We start from the raw sequence: 18,076 nt of genomic DNA, 5'->3' as shown, positions 1-18,076 counted from the left end.
CCCAGTGTCACGGCAAAATGCAAGGTGGAATAGATTGTTTAGCATAAGTGGTTAGACCTGAAGAAAAGCTCTGTGTGGCTCGAAACCTTCTCTCTCTCCCCAACAGATGTTGGTCCAATATAAGATATTACCAATCTTGTCTTTCTAATATCCTGGGACCGATATTACACTGCAATTTACAAATTGCACAGCCTCAACTACGCTGCAATTAACAAATCTTACACTTCACCTTCAGAAAGACAAATAGCTCTGTTCAAGTTCTCAGCTAAGCTGTGTTCCCTTTATGTTACTTTCCAATCAGTTTCAAGTGATCTTTGATCATGAAAGCTTCCTGGAATTGTGGAAGGGTTCTTCTCCTGCACCATCCTGTTAACATCCTGCAGAGCGATGCTTGATCCCTGACTATTCATTGCTGTAAATGCGGCTTTTAACTCTACCTGGAATATAAAAGGGAGGTAGTAAGAAGAAGTGTTTAGAACAGAGAAGTCTCTTCTGGGAAATCTAGAAGCAGTCACACCTAAGGGGGGGGCTTATTTCTGTGGCTTTGTTTTTGTTGTTTTGTTTGATTAAAATCTGAACCCTAGGAAAAGGGAAAGTTTTGGACTACAGTGGGCCAAATCTTCAGCTGGAATTCAGTGGCGTAGCTCCATTAAAGTGAATGGAGCTACGCCAATTTACACCAGCTGCAAATCTAGCCTAGCCTGTCATGGGCTGTTCACAGCAGAATTGGAGTGTCAGCTATTTAAACTCCCACCCCCCCACCACCATAGAAATGTCTGATAAGGGGAGACACACAAGAAGGGAGGTGTATTGAGATTCAGGGAGCAATAACAACAGCAGCCCATGACTTCTGAGCCATTTAGGTAACAACATGGCAATAAAGATAGTTAGATCAATGAAAAGCAATCAACTAAATGGCTAGGAAATCACAGATGGGTGGATTAATTAATAATACAAATAATTCAGATGGTCAGGAGGCTCACAGGCAGTATAATCTGAGAAGACAATCATGGAGTATTGGTGAGTGCAACATTTAGAGTGAGGGCAAGGTGAACATTGTCACATTTGTTAGAATGTGTGATATTCCCTTTCAGTAAAGTTATTACTTCCACACTATCATTCAACTAACCTGGCAGGTGTTTTGTTGTTGTTTTTGTTTGTGTGTGTGCGTGCACTGTTGTAGATTTTGTCCTTGATGGGGATATAACTTTGAAAACCTTCAAATTCAGGGGCCTTCAATATCAATCCACAAAAATAGCTTAGGTTCATAATGAATGGTAGACTGAATGTTTTACAAGAGAATGTTCAGGCACATTTCTTCTTGTGAGGAGATGTTCAAGTGAAATGAATGATGCAAGTGACAGTGTGTCTGCTAACTCCATAAGTCTACAGATGGATTTCAGTGAGGCCCGAAGGTACATTTGTACATTGCTAAGGCTGAAATCAAAGACCATTGGCTTGTTTAGGTGGAGGGAAATCCAGTGGAGAGAATGCCTCTCACCAGTCAGGGTTCTTTATAATGCTCCACTTAATACTTCATGTTGATATTGAGACCACAAATGCTGCTCTGCCAACAAGTGTAAAATGGAGGAGGCTATTTGTTTTGTTTCTGAAGAACTTAAAACATAGGCGAGGTCTACACTACAGCCCTATATACGTATAACTACATTGCTCAGGGATGTGAAAAATCCATAGTGACATAGTGTAACATAGTTATACCGACCAGGGCCGGCTCCAGAGTTTTGGCCGCCCCAAGCAGCCAAACAAAACAAAAAAAAGCCACGATCGCGATCTGTGGCGGCAATTCGGTGGGAGGTCCTTCGCTCCGAGCAGGAGTGAGGGACCGTCCGCCGAATTGCCGCCGAACAGCTGGACGTGCCGCCCCTCTCCGAAGTGGCCGCCCCAAGCACCACTAGGTAAGCTGGTGCCTGGAGCCGGCCCTGATACCGACCTAATCCCCTGTGAGACAGCGCTATGTCGACAGGAGAGCTTCTCCCATTGACATCGCTACTGCCTTTTGCGGAGGTGGATTAACTACTATGCCAATGGGAGACGCTCTCCCAGCAGTGTAGTAGCATATTCACTAGAACACTACAGCAGCGCTGCTGCACCAGTGCAGCTATGCTGCTGTAGTGCTGTATGCGAAGACAAGCCCATGTCGTTTAGTCACTGTGAACCCAAATTATTCCTGTTTCTCAGCTGAAAAGAATGGAGTGTGACTGTGAACAGAAAGAATGCCCAAAACCTCTGATGAACACTTTCAGGCCCATTCTTCTTCTTGTTACTGTTAAATATCTTTGGATCTCTATAATTTTGCATGGCATTGGAAATTAGTATAGGCCTGAATAAAGACTGGGAGTGGTTGGGTCATTACAAAACCTAAACCTAATTTCCCCAATACTAATTTCTCCCTACTGTTACTCACACCTTCTTGTCAACTGACTGTAATGGGCCACTCTCATTACCACTTCAAAAGTTATTTTTCCTCCCTTGGTTACCCTGCTGTTAATTGACTTATCTTGTTAGACTGTCCTCACACTTGGTAAGGCAACCCCCATCCTTTCATGTATTTATACTTGCTCCTATATTTCCCACTCCATGCATCTGATGAAGTGGGTTCTAGCCCACGAAAACTTATGCCCAATTAAATTTGCTAGTCTCTAAGGTGCCACAAGTACTCCTCGTTTTTTTTGCTGATATAGACTAACACGGCTACCACTCTGAAACCTGTCACCATAGATTTCAAAAGTGCTTTGAGAAGGAGAGGAAGTATCATTACCCCCATCTTCTGGACTGTCAGTCCAGTTCCCTCCTCATAGGTGCTCCTATCCCTATACATAGGACAAGAAGAAAGCATACAAAGGATGTTGTAAGGAAAGAGGGGAAACATTTAAAACAAACAGATTTTGTGTCAAATTAAACTGAAAGCAATCTTACAAGTTCTAATATTTGTAGATGCAAGAAGGAAGTAGTAAATAGCACACACATGGAGGTCAGTGGTGAAAAGGAAGGTAAAAATGAGAATTAAGGAGGGGCTTGAAGGAAGAGAGTGAAAGTGTTTGGTGTATTGTGTGCTATTGGGGTTGATAGAAACCACAATTCTAGAGTGAATGCCTATTGTAACAAAATACATCATAAACTTTGTAATGTCCACATACTACTTCAATTTTTAAGGTTTTCTCTGAAAAAAATAAAAAAATAAACTGCATGGCACTCAGTGTATCTATTTTAAAGAAGTAGGGCTGAACCTTTAGCTCTATGAAGACTAAATATTCCTACCCTGATGTTAAAGTAGGGAATTCTCTTCTGATGTGTTTATACGGAACCCAGCACACTGGAGCTTTTGGGTACTACTGCAAAATAACAAGTAAGAGACCACTACTGCACCCCCCAGCTCCAATTGCTATCCATGGACCACTGGAACGTGTCTCTCTTATCTAGCTTTCAAAGTCTTGTTTTTTCAGTTCTACACATTTTTCCAATACATACATGCAGGTAGGACTCTTGACCCATTTAGAAAATTCTGATGTTTGTGTTTTTAACTACAACAACGTTTTTGATAAATCCCATTATGTAGAATTTCATATTAAATTAACTCTGGGTGTAAGGTCCTTTGAAAGTTTATTCTACATAGCATCTTGTTTTCATCTTCACCCACAGGATTTTTCCTTCCTTCTCAATACATGCAAATTAAGGGTGATATAATGTGGGGGACAGAGGTTGATATCCCCACCCGCAATTCCTGAAATTTTTTCCTAGATTTTTGTGCTTTCCTTTTACCAGGGTTGTTCTTTGTGTCTTGCGGGTTCTGCCAGATAGATCTTTATTTGTCAAGAATAGAAGACACTTCCTGTAATTTTAATGGAGTACTGTTTCATGTTAAATATTATGTAACTTCTATTCACTATATCTTGTAGCAGGATATTCACTTATAGTAAATGAGTTCATTATGGTTAGCATTATTTCTCTGGGTGTCAAATAAATGACCAATGAGATGCCATTGAAGGAAAGGGTTTCTTTTTAAATATGAGTAAAGTTTCAAGTTCTGAAACTAGAATGCCAAAATACTGTAGATACTAGTTATACTTTTGTTATGTAAAGAGGATTGATACTATGTACATTCCAATTAAAGAAAAGTTGAAAATGGGTATTTCTTTTGAAATTATATCATGCCATTGTACTACTACTCCTTAGTCCAATGTGACTAAATAATCAGGACCTGTCTCTGAGGGAGAACTTTGAGATATACACACACCTATTTTCATCTGGAAAAGCTGCTATCACTTCTTAGTGATTTTCTTAACAGAAATGTAAATGCAGCTTGATGCAGTGTGAACTGAAATACGTGTCCTCATTACTCATGGATTTATGAGCAGGCCATGTTATTGAATTATCAGAAAATGGTTCAGTCCATCAACAGGTTTAGTCCAATTCCTTTCCATGATAGCTTCTAGTATTTAGTCTAATTACTACTCACTTTTTATGTAATCCCTTGTATAGGAGCCCATGTCAAAACAATACATGGAAATGTTTTGTTAGCCATTATTTTTTTACTCTATGATCAATGTGCAATAAATTACTCATCAATATCTAGTGCAAGTTTAACAGCCGTACCTTATGTTTTCATTTCTGGGGAAAGTATTTTTTATATTGTCCATTAATAGTTAGTGGGTCTGATTCTTCAGTAATTACTCAGGCAAAACTGCCAATGAAGTCAAGTAAGTTTTCTGTAGCAAAACTTGGCTATCACTCAGTTGCTGTATGCCATGGTGAAAATACACCAGATAACAAAATTGTTATCCTGGGCACATAGAGAATAAGCAAGCAAATATTTAGGGCCGATTTTTTTTTTCATTTATTATTAAAGTCAGCACTAAGTTTGCAGACAATGTATATAATCTTTGAAACCAGGAAGTACATCTGGTCAGATACCAACTTTTCACAGATAACTTTTGTGCAAACAGGGAAAGATTCCCTATATTAAAGTTAAACAGATTCCCCTCTCCCCCGCATTCTTGAAGGAGTTCTAGTACAGCTTTCGTGTAAGTGCCTCAGCTTGTTTCAAGATAGTACAGGGATCGGCAACCTTTCGCACCCAGTTTGTTTACCTGCCGCGTTCATAGGTTCGGCCGATCGCGGCTCCCACTGGCTGCGGTTGGCCGCTCCAGGCCAACAGGGGTGACGGGAAGCGGCGGCCAGAACATCCTTAGCCCCGTGCCACTTCCCTCAGCCCCCATTGGCCTGGAGCAGCAAACCGCGGCCAGTGGGAGTTGCGATTGTCCGAACTTGCGGACGCGGCAGGCAAACAAACCGGTGCTCACCGGTGCTCACCCTGGCGGGCCGCATGCCAAAGATTGCCAATCCCTGAGATAGTAGTTTATTTTACAAATTTGTACGTTCACTGTCTCTGAGATTCATCTTTTGCAGCCTAATGTTTATTTGTAATATACATACACTACCTCCTACCTCCTTTTCATGCAGACTTTCTTTTAGACTTGGCAGTGAACTGCTATGTAGCAACAGTTCTAGACAGCATCAAAGTCTTGCCTATAATTCCATTAATCTTTCTATTATTTTTAAGCCATCTTCCCTGATCCTGTTATCTCCTTTCTGTTGTACTCCAGCCCTCTCAAGTCCTGCTTCATTGAATTCAGCCTCATGCCCTGCATCAGTGGCTTTCTGTGCCATTCTTCACTTGCGTTACAGTATCTTTCAGTTGTCTGTCCTGGTCAGTCAATTGTCAGCTTCTTTTTTATTCCATAGTTCCACTCTTGTGTCTTGCTTCATTGCCAGCCTCCTCTATTATTCCCTCCACTTTAACTCTGTATTATCCATTTCTGGCTCACTACTCTGCTTTATATTTCCAAGCTGTCCCTTGTGACCATCTGAAATCTGTTTCCAGGCTTCCTTTTTCCCTTCCTTGCTCTGCAGTTACTTTATCTAATGATCTTCAGGATTATTTCTGTTCTTAAACCTTCGGTTTTGTGCATTGTACCAACCAGATTTCCCATCTGCTCTTTCTCCCCTAGGTATCTTCATTCTTTTCTCACACATTGTCTGCAATGTTTTCTAAGCGTTTTCTGTTGGGCAATTCAAGTTGAACATTTTTTATTGTTTACTTTCATCATTTTGGTATTAATGTACGGTATATTATTGGTGCAGCTTATTCCAGTAAATGACTTTGTACATTAGGAACTGTGTTGCCTGATTTTTAGATGATGTATTAATTATATTACTTAAGTTATTTGTTGTTATTACTTTGAGGGTTGCCAGGTTTTTACCCCAAGATCAGGCCCAGTATTATTCAAATTATTATATAATTGGGAACCCTGATATGCACAGTTGAAACACTCACGCTATAGGAATTTTTATATTTACAAATATAATTACTACATTGTGCACAGTTACAAACACCTCAAATTAGTACATTTGCACACCAGTATACTTACACCATCCCGTGTAGAACAACCTGAAATGTTAACTATCACCTTCCCCATCGTTACCAGTGGCTATCATTCCAGCACCTCCCAAGGACTACATCTCTTCCTCTACTGCCCCGAGGCTGAGATGCCACTTCTTATAATATGTTACACTGACACTGCTATGTTTGATGCATATTTAGTAGGGGATTTTTCCCCTTCTTATTTGTATTTCCTCACCTTACTAATGTTGGAGTGTCTTTTCTCCTATAGGTTACTATATCAACTGTTTCAAATTATATACATTTGTTTGTTACCATGGCCCTTTTGTGGTTAGGTATTACATTTGTTATTTCTGTCCTAACTGGTTATTTTGGTTCTTTCCAAGTTATGGTGTACCTGTTAAGTTTAAAAGGGTATAAACCTATGCCAACCTGCTTTACCACAGCCTTTATGTTAAAGGTCACAGCCATACATGGACATTATGCTTTAGCTCATTACTATCTAGGTAAAAAGTCCCAGACATATATGCTAACCTTGCCTTAGCTCACCACACAGAATGTGGCCTGCAGGTCCCTTGTGTTACAGCCAAATTATACTTTAATATAAACCTATAAAATAATATAATTAAACCCATAAAAACAAACTTTTATATTTAGAGAGGTGTGAGCAAGCAGGCTAGCATTAAATGTTTCTCATGTATGTCAGTTCATTGCCAGAATGCTTCTGTGGTTAATATACCTGTGGTTAAAACACTCAAACTATTTTCAGCTTCCCAAATACTTGGGTTTTTCGTTGGGCCGTTTATCTGTGCAAAGTTTATCTGTTCAAAATTCATAGGTCTCAAGCCTTATGTTAACTTGCTAAAGCTAATGTCTTACAAAATACAGTCCTGTAGGTTTCTTGAATATATATTAATAAATATTAATAAATATAATGCAAAGCAGTAAATATAATAAAGAAGCTAGCCCACTGGGCTACAAATGGTATTATATATTGCTATATCACTGTTTTTTCAGTACTGTTTGTTTATTTATATTATAACTGTGGTTAGCCATGTACTCAAGGTTGTTTCTAAAATGACTGAGCTGCAACTAAAGAGTCAAGTCAACAATAAAGCTGACATTTTAGGTCTTCAAAATCAACAGTTAGCTAGATCTCTTGTCCTGAGTCCCACTTCAGCATCGGTGTTATTGTTAAGGTGCCTATTACCATGGCTTCTGCATGCCATATGCTGTTTTAGAATTAGTTTGCTTAGTGGTTGACAAATTGATACAAACAACCAGGGTTGATCCTCCAACCTGCATCCAGGTTAGTAGTCATGTTAAACCAGCAGGATTAGACAATATCTATCGAAGTAAGTGTTGCAGGATTGCAAACTATACATTTGTGCTTCTCAACACATTATGTGTTGATATCACTGAATGTCACAGTGTATCAGCCTGCTATTATCATACTGTTACTATTTTAAGGTAAAATCCTACTTGCCTTCCTCATATCAACAGCCCTATAGAAAACGGGATTATTCATGCGAGTAAGGTAAGTGAGATTTAATCTTTATTACATCTGAATGCTTCTTTATAGATTTTCCCACAGAGGTCAAGCAGAAATGGTGAGAGGTTTGTTTTCTAGGTTCACCCAACAGCTTAATAAAACCCCACTAAGTGAATGAGATTCTAAAGCCGTGGATGAAATGAATGCAGAGAAAAGAGGCAAAAAGTTTACTGTAATGAACATGCTCAGAAATGCAGTCTGTAATGTTCAGCTTGATTTGTTTAAGTTGTGAAGGCATGGTGACTCATTTAATCATAGTGAGCGAAAAGCCAGCAACAGAAATAGTCCTGATTACTATTTTCCATATTTCCTTTAAAAGTAACATTGTACTAGGTTGGCTATTAGGAAACACTTTCACTAGGAGGGTGGTGAAGCACTGGAATGGGTTACCTAGGGAGGTGGTGGAATCTCCATCCTTAGAGGTTTTTAAGGCCCGGCTTGACAAAGCCCTGGCTGGGATGATTTAGTTGGTATTGGTCCTGCTTTGAGCAGGGGGTTGGACTAGACCTTCTGAGGTCTCTTCCAAGCCTAATCTTCTATGGTTCTATGATTCTAAGCCCTTCCACTACACTTCTATAAATATCCCTCTAGAAATCTTTTCTAGTGTCTTATTTTGATTCAAATTAGAATTATAATACAGTGTACAACTGAGATTAGCAGTGACTACTATGTGATGGTTTGCCAAAGAAGACAACTCAGGTTGGAGATCACCCTTTGGAATATATCAGATTCTGGATACTTTATTCATTTACACAAAAGCCTTATTATTACAGTACTTGGTGCTTTCTGGTGCTGCTTTAATGTAATTAGCTTTCAGTCATTTCTATTATTCTAAACCCTCTATTTTAAAAAGACATCTGAAACAAATTGCTAAAGCCTACCACACAAAGACTCAGCCCAGGAATTAATTTTGCCAACAAAACTAAAAAAATAAATAAACTACACACAATCCGCTACTCCATAATATGACTAATTGCTTTTGGTAGTTTGAAAGCAAATATTTAGAAACAGTTAAAAATAGTTTAGAAAACATGAACCCTTTTATCCCATCACTAAGTTTAGATTTTGCACGCACATTTTGAATTTGTGTTCATTATATGTACTTGATTTACAAATTATGTACAATTAAATCAATCATTTACCTGAATTCTTGCTAACACCTCATCAACACCAAATGGAAGATGCACAGTTGCAAAAGACTCTTTGAGACATATGTTTTTGGGGGTTTGTTGCATGGACTAAAAGCTACAACTGACGGAAACCATAAACATTGGTTTTGAGATCTGGAATCTTTGATCTCTGTATTACGGGTTTATGTTGCAAGTTACAGCTTCTTGGTTGTTCTTGCAAATTGAAAAGTTTAAAAATTAATGTTTATTTATAGTACCATCTACTTCGTGGTAGACGCTTTCCAAATACTCAAGGACTGAGGAGTTTACAGTTTAAGGGATAGGTAAACAACTCTAAGCAATTTATGCACACATCAACATGACTCACTGCAAGGGCTTATGTATACACAAATGATGTAATGCTTTAGCTGTATTAAAACTCCCCTTAGCATGGGCATAGTTATACCAGTATAGAGATGCTTTATACTGGTCTAGCTATTCCTGCATGGGAAAGGGAATAAGTTATACCAGTATAAAGGTGTTTTATACTGAGGGTATGTCTACACTACGAAATTAGGTCGAATTTATAGAAGCCGGTTTTATAGAAATCGGTTGTATACAGCCGATTGTGTGTGTCCCCACATAAAATGCTCTAAGTGCTCTAGTCGGCGGACCGCGTCCACAGTACCGAGGCTAGCGTCGACTTCCGGAGCATTGCACTATGGGTAGCTATCCCACAGTTCCCGCAGTCTCCACCGCCCATTGGAATTCTGGGTTGAGATCCCAATGCCTGAATGATGCAAAACAGTGTCGCGGGGGGTTCTGGGTACATGTCGTCAGGCCCCTCCCCCTCCATCAGAGCAATGGCAGACAATCGATTTGCGCCTTTTTACCTGGGTTACCTGTGCAGACAACATACCACGCCAAGCATGGAGCCCACTCAGCTCAGCTCACCGTCACCATATGTCATCTGGGTGCCGGCAGACGTGGTACTGCATTGCTACACAGCAGCAGCTAATTGCCTTTTGGCAGTAGACGGTGCAGTATGACTGGTAGCCTTCATCGGCGATCTGGGTGCTGGCAGACGTGGGGCTGGCAGACGTGGGGCTGCATTGCTACACAGAAGCAGCCCCTTGCCTTTTGGCAGTAGATGGTGCATTATGACTGGTTCGATCAGATGATGGCTGAAACTCCGTATGTCCCCCAGTCATATTCTGCTGCCTTCCCAATGATGATGGTGGCTATCAGTCGTAGTACACTATTTTCTGCCAAGCACCCAGAAGATGCCGAGGGCTATCAGTCATGCTGCACTGTCGGCTGCCAGTTTAAGATGTAAAATATAGATTTGTTCTGTATTCATTTGCTTCCCCCTCCCTCCGTGAAATCAACGGCCTGCTAAACCCAGGGTTTTGAGTTCAATCTTTGGGGGGGGCCATTCTGTGTGACAGTTGTTTGTGTTTCTCCCTGATGCACAGCCACCTTTGTTGATTTTAATTCCCTGTACCTGTACGCCATGTCGTCAGTCGCCCCTCCCTCCATCAGTCAATAGTTTCGCGCCTTTTTTCAGACCAGACGCCATAGCTAGCACTGGGATCATGGAGCCCGCTCAGATCACTGCGGCAATTATGAGCACTATGAACAGCACGCGCATTGTCCTGGAGTATATGCAGAGCCAGAACATGCCAAAGCAAAACCAGGAGCAGCCGAGGAGGCGATTGCAGCGCGGCGACGAGATTGATGAGGAAATTGACATGGACATAGACCTCTCACAAGGCACAGGCCCCAGCAATGTGGAAATCATGGTGTTACTGGGGCAGGTTCATGCTGTGGAACGCCGATTCTGTGCCCGGGAAACAAGCACAGACTGGTGGGACCGCATCGTGTTGCAGGTGTGGGACGATTCCCAGTGGCTGCGAAACTTCGCATGCGTAAGGTAACTTTCATGGAACTTTGTGACTTGCTTTCCCCTGCCCTGAAGCGCCAGAATACCAGGATAAGAGCAGCCCTCACAGTTGAGAAGCGAGTGGCAATAGCCCTGTGGAAGCTTGCAACGCCAGACAGCTACCGGTCAGTCGGGAATCATTTTGGAGTGGGCAAATCTACTGTGGGGGCTCCTGTGATCCAAGTTGCCAGGGCAATCAAAGACCTGGTGATATCAAGGGTAGTGACTCTGGGAAACGTGCAGGCCATAGTGGATGGCTTTGCTGCAATGGGATTCCCAAACTGTGGTGGGGCGATAGACGGAACCCATATCTCTATCTTGTCACCGGAGCACCAAGCCACCGAGTCCATAAACCGCAAGGGGTACTTTTCAATGCTGCTGCAAGCCCTGGTGGATCACAAGGGACGTTTCACCAACATCAACGTGGGATGGCCAGGAAAGGTACATGATGCTCGCGTCTTCAGGCACTCTGGTCTGTTTCGAAAGCTGGAGGAAGGGACTTTCTTCCCGGACCAGAAAATAACCATTGGGGATGTTGAAATGCCTATCGTGATCCTTGGGGACCCAGCCTACCCCTTAATGCCATGGCTCATGAAGCCGTACACAGGCAGCCTGGACAGTAGTCAGGACCTGTTCAACTACAGGCTGAGCAAGTGCCAAATGGTGGTGGAATGTGCATTTGGACGTTTAAAAGCGCGCTGGTGCAGCTTACTGACTCGCTCAGACCTCAGCGAAAAGAATATCCCCATTGTTATTGCTGCTTGCTGTGCGCTCCACAATATCTGTGAGAGTAAGGGGGAGACATTTATGGCGGGGTGGGAGGTTGAGGCAAATCGCCTGGCCGCTGATTACGCGCAGCCAGACACCAGGGTGGTTAGAAGAGCACAGCAGGGCACGGTGCGCATCAGAGAAGCTTTGAAAACGAGTTTTGTGACTGGCCAGGCTAAGGTGTGAAACTTCTGTTTGTTTCTCCTTGATGAACCCTCCGCCCCCCACACCCGGTTCACTCTACTTCCCTGTAAACCAACCACCCCACCCTCCCGCCTTCGAGCACCGCTTGCAGAGGCAATAAAGTCATTGTTACTTCACATTCATGCCTTCTTTATTAATTCATCACACAATTAGGGGGATAATTGCCAAGGTAGCCCGGGATGGGTGCAGGAGGAGGGAAGGAAAAGGACACACTGCAGTTTAAAACTTAAACTCTTATTGAAGGCCAGCCTTCTGATGCTCGGGCAATCATCTGGGGTAGACTGACTGGGTGGCCGGCTTTTGGGGAAACCGGTTTCTCCGCTTCCTTGCTACTGTGAGCTATCTACATTATCTTCATCCTCATCTTCCTCGTACCCCAAACCCGCTTCCCTGTTGTGTGTTTCTCCATTGACGGAGTCATAGCACATGGTTGGGGTAGTGGTGACTGCACCCCCTAGGATCGCATGCAGCTCCACGTAGAAGCGGCATGTTTGTGGCTCTGCCCCAGACCTTCCGTTTGCCTCTCTGGCTTTGTGTGTCCCTGTTATGGCCTTTGTCCTTCATGGCCTTTGAGACCTTTTCTAATATTTTGCCATTTCGTTTACTGCTACGGAGTTCAGCTAGCACTGATTCATCTCCCCATATGGCGACCAGATCCCGTACCTCCCGTTCGGTCCATGATGGAGCTCTTTTGCAATCCTGGGACTCCATCATGGTTACCTGTGCTGATGAGCTCTGCATGGTCACCTGTGCTCTCCTCGCTGAGCAAACAGGAAATGAAATTCAAAAGTTCGCGGGGCTTTTCCTGTCTACTTGATCAGTGCATCTGAGTTGAGAGTGCTGTCCAGAGCGGTCACAATGAAGCACTGTGGGATAGCTCCCAATAACGTCGAATTCCATCCACACTACCCCAATTCCGACCCGCAAAGGCCGATTTTAGTGCTAATCCCCTCGTCGGAGGTGGAGTAAAGAAACTGGTTTAAAGGGCCCTTTAAGTCGGAAAAAAGGGCTTCGTCGTGTGAACGTGTCCAGGCTTAATTCGAATTAACTTTGCTAAATTCAACCTAAACTCGTAGTGTAGACCAGGCCTGTATAACTGTATCTCTCTTTCGGGGGGAACCAACCCCCCCGAAACTGACAAAAGTTATTCAAAACCTGTGCAGACCAGGCATAAGCAGCACAGAAGATGCAGTCTTTAAGAGGAACAAAGTTATTTCTCCTACCCTCTCCACAGCTATTTAAAAACAAATGCAAAAATAAACATTTTGTTAAATGAACTTTAGAAGTTTGATGTTCTCACCTTGACATGGCCCTGCAGTTCCCAATCTAGCTGTGATTTGTTCTTGCTAACGTGAATTTTCCCTCATTATAGTTGCAAGTGATTTTAATTTTCAACAAAGTGAAGGACTGACAGCAATGGTTCAAGCAAGACAGTGTTGGCAGGGTCTGTGAGAACTTCTCTGCCAACATTCCTCATACCTGGCCTACAGTATCCCAGCCATTCTAGTCCCTGATCACTCCTGAGCAGAGCTGTTCCCAAATGGATAGAAAAATAAAGTAAATTGTTGGGACATAATGTAGGATTGAATTTAGGTCTCAAGAGGTTAAAGGTTAGTGAAACTTTCACCCATCTCTATCTAATCTCCCTCTTTACTGCTATTCTAAATCTTTGTGGATTGGATTTGTAAATGGTGTAGTCTATTGCTTTGCACTGTGTAGTATGTTTTTCTGCAGGTCTGTTTCTAATCTTTAGCTGGTTTCAGCTGTTATCTTATGTGAATGTAGATATTGTTAGTCTCCTGTTTCTAAAAGGGCTTGTGTGGACCATGACTATCAGAGACGTGAATACATTGCAATAGCCAACCCGAGAGTGTTTGTCAAGGATGGCATGCTAAAGAATGGAAGTAGACGGGATGAAAGTGGCTGCTATCGAAGTAGTACATTGAAGTGTCTGAAAGAGTCAAGCACCTCTAATCATGAACAGCAGTAATCTTTAAAACCCATGAGTAGCAGAGATATTAACCCATCCATTTTGAACTAATGCTCCTGAGGCAATTCACAGAAGACTTATTCTTAAAAGAAGGAAATGACTGTAAACACAGAAAACTCACTGTTTTAAGCAGAAGCAGGTATTGTGCAGCAGCAGCTTTTATCTAGGGCTGGCCAGAAAATAACAATTTCATTCTGGAAAAAAAAGAGATTTTGAAATTTTTCATTGCAATGAAACTGGGTCCTTTTGAAATTTTTTGGGGAAGATCAAGAGAGAGAGAAAGAAACTTACTCTCCAAGACAAGCCAATAACTCAGTGGTTAGGGCACTCACCTGAGCCTCCCCCATCCAAGCTGAGAACCCTAATCACCAGGCAATTGGCTATTCAAAGGGCTCTCTCTCTCGATTTGACCAGAAATTTCCAGTGAAGTTTTCATTGAAACAGATACATTTCGACAAATTATTTTCTGATAGGAAAAAAAATTCTGTTAAAATCCCCAACCAGCTCTAATTGTATCTGAACACAAATCTCGGCAGAAGAATTGCTTGGGGCTTAACCTTTAGAGTACTAGCAGTTTGCAAACTGCTAACCAAATGGATGCTTGAGACAAACCAAAAAACTCTGTTAACACAAAGTGTACATATCACTAACTTAAAGGTAAAAAAACCAACACCATGGATTGAAATATTGTAGTTCTACCAAAACCAAGCATTACAAACAGAGAAAATTCAGCATTAAGGTTCAATTAGAAGAAAGCCAAACATGTTAAGGCACTGAAATACACAGCTAAGGCATCCTGTAACAAGGTGCTGTTCTCTTACTGCTTTCACATCTCCTAGTAGCCCATCTGGGGATTAACCCCCATCGACGGCCCAGCGCTGCCACAGCAAAGGACTGTCCTTAAAGCGCTGCCGCGGCAGCACTTTAACGTTGCTGCCCCTTCCCCCCGTCAGCGGTAAAGACGTACAACACATTTCCGCTCTGCACTTCCTGTCGATTACTATGTCAGTGAGTTAGTGAGCAAATCTGTAGAGCTACATAGCAAGTTCCTGTACCGCATGTTAACGAGTCTCGCGTGTTAAATAGGTAGCAGTGGGAGGCATGGTGCTACCGCGTGTTAAGCGGATTTGCACGTAAACAGGTCTGTACTGTACAGCTTACCTACAAGTTAATTTCTCAGATGTAGTTTATGAACAAAATGCCAATAAATATTAACTTTGTGGAAAGTCTGTGTTATTCCATTGTTAAGATCATTCAGGACAAATAAAGGTCTGATGAATGCTAAGTTTCCTAAGGGATTTATTTTTTTATTTAATTTTAATGCAAATTAATTAACATATTTACTTGTAAACTCTCAGAAAACTAATTTTTTTATTCAAAGAGCAATGTTGTAATTTTTGGAAAGGATATATTTTATTTTTAAAAATATATAATATAGCATAGAATCCTGCTTCAGATGCAAAACTCATCAGCAACTTTAGAGTCGTGACTGATGTCCACAAATGTTCCCATTATCTAAAGGGGCCAAGAAGGGGAGAAGTTTTAAAGTCAAGAGTCAAATTCTCCTTAAAAGTCTCATGATTTCCTTGCACTCCCTTGTCTCTTTCTTGAGTCTACCAGCTTTTCTATCTTAGGCTGGAAGCTCTTTGGGACAGGGACCACTCTTTGCTATGTTTGTACAGCACCTAGCACAATGGGCTGGGACTTCTAGGAGCTACCACAGTACAAGTAATAAATTCTCACATGTAAGTCTCTTGACTTCAAAGAAGTCGCAACACAGATAAATTTGGCAAATGAAAGGACAAATAGATAAGCATGACAAGCTGATACTGCATACTTACCTATACTCTACTTTGTCACCTTTCTTTAAAGAGAGGAACCAAATAGAATTCTGAACACAAACAGTATTTGTAGTTTACCTTAAAATGGTATCATGATCAGATGGATGCCCCAGCTTTTTAGTCTTGCTAGAGAAGAAATAACAAAATTTCGAGAGAAGGTGGCCTTTTGACCTTGATTATACATCAGTATGATAGATGAGCTATGCATTCAGCAGTTCCAAGATTATCTTACACCTGTGATGTTTGGCTTCTAGGGGGTTTGAGAGGAGCACAAGGATAGTAATTCTGTTCTATTTCTAGACAGGTCTTAACCGGTACACTCTTTATTCAATAGTATATTATGGAGAAATGCTAGTCTCGTCAAATTTATGGAAGCTAGTCTTCCAAGCCTATTAGCCTGATTTAGAACCTCCTTTTTTCCCCACTTAGTCAAAATTAAACCAATCCAGCTGAAGTTTCACAGGCATTATCTTATACAACTGAAACAAGAAGTTCTACATAGACAGTTCTGTAAAAAAGTTAGAAGTTTCACTTGTTGAAAATGTTCCATTATTTTAGCTTAACGTAATTAAAAAAACGGGTTGGGTCAAAACACACATAATTTGTTTCAATCTGTTGATCTTGGTGTGAACTGGTGCCAAACATTAGTTTTATGGGTTCAATATTTAGGGATCAGTTCTGCAACCCTTATTCTTGTTGCATAGCATTTATTTATAATAAATAATAATAATTCATAATTCATAAATAGTCCCATTGACTTTACTTGGGATACTTGTATGTTTAAGTGCTAATGAATATGAGTAGGACTTCCGAATTAGATCCTTACTTGTTAGATGCAATTTATGTATAAGCAAGAACCTATGGAGTTCCTACCCTGTTTCCCTGAAAATAAGACAGTGTCTTATATTAATTTTTGCTCCCAAAGATGCGCTAGGTCTTATTTTCAGGGGAGGTCTTATTTTTCCTGGAGCTTCGGGGCCTTATATTCCGGGGTGGCCTTATTATTGGGGAGGTCTTATTTTCGGGGGATGCCTTATATTACAGCGAGAGGCAAAACTGGAAGTAGGTCTTATTTTCAGGGGATGTCTTACTTTCGGGGAAACACGGTAGATCTGAATCTCAGCTTTTACAGAGTTTAGGCAGCCCTCACCAGTTGAATGCAACTTCCTGAACTACATGCAGCGCTCAGGGGAGTGTTTTTTCACACCCCTGAGCAAGAAAGTTGGAGCGCTGTAAAGTGGCAGTGTAGACAAGACCTAAGTTGCATTTAAGCAGTAAACAGAGTCACCAACCACAAAGGCAGTTCCAATAGGTGGGAAAACCTGCAGGAGATAGCCTCCCCTGTAGACTTTTTATTTCCTGAATCTCAGTTGGAAATGTTTTCTAAAAGGGGGACTCACACTGAAATAATGACGGACAAACATCCCAAGGAACCCCTCCTCTTCCTCTGTCCATCTATTGACTGCACCAGAAGGAACAAAGAAAACATCCATTAAACAGAAGAAGGAGTCTTGGCCGAGAGGTTCGGTCAGCAAAACTATCGAGAACATGTGGTGAGAGAAACTGCTTTCAATTTAACACAGTTTGTTAAGTTAGACATTAGTTGCCTTTTATCTTTATTGCTCTTGTAACCATTTCTGATTTTTATGCCTCATTAGTTGTATTCACTTAAAATTTCACTCTTTGTAGTTAATAAACTTGATTTATTATTTTATCTGAACCAGTGTGTTTGAATTGAACTGTTTGGGAAACTCCATTTAGGATAACAGGATTTCTTCATATCATTTCTATTAATAAAATGATAGACTTTGTATGACCTAGTATTGTCCAGGAGAGGGCTAGGCAGTACAAGACATACATTTCTGCAGAAAGTCTGGGATTGCGAGTGTGTTAGGGTCACCCCGCAGAGTAATTCGGGCTAATGAAAGCGTGAATGTGACTGGCAGTTTGCAAGTGTACACAGACATAGCTAGGAGTGACTTACATGCTAGAGCAGGGATCGGTAACCAGGGTTAAGCCAGGGTAAGCACCCTGGTGGTCCAGGCCGGTTTGTTTACCTGCCGTGTCCACAGGTTCAGCCGATTGCGGCTCCCACTGGCCACGGTTCACCGCTCCAGGCCAATGGGGGCATCAGGAAGCGGCGGCTAGCACATCCTGCAGCCCGCGCCCCTTCCCACAGCCCCCATTGGCCTGGAGCGCCTAACCGCGGCCAGTGGGAGCCACGATCGGCCAAACCTGTGGCAGCAGAT

Source organism: Terrapene carolina, unplaced genomic scaffold (assembly GCF_002925995.2).
Source record: "Terrapene carolina triunguis isolate 2854851 unplaced genomic scaffold, T_m_triunguis-2.0 Scaffold68, whole genome shotgun sequence".
In the NCBI taxonomy this organism is placed as follows: Eukaryota; Metazoa; Chordata; order Testudines; family Emydidae; genus Terrapene; species Terrapene triunguis.
This window is presented reverse-complemented; position numbering follows the sequence as displayed.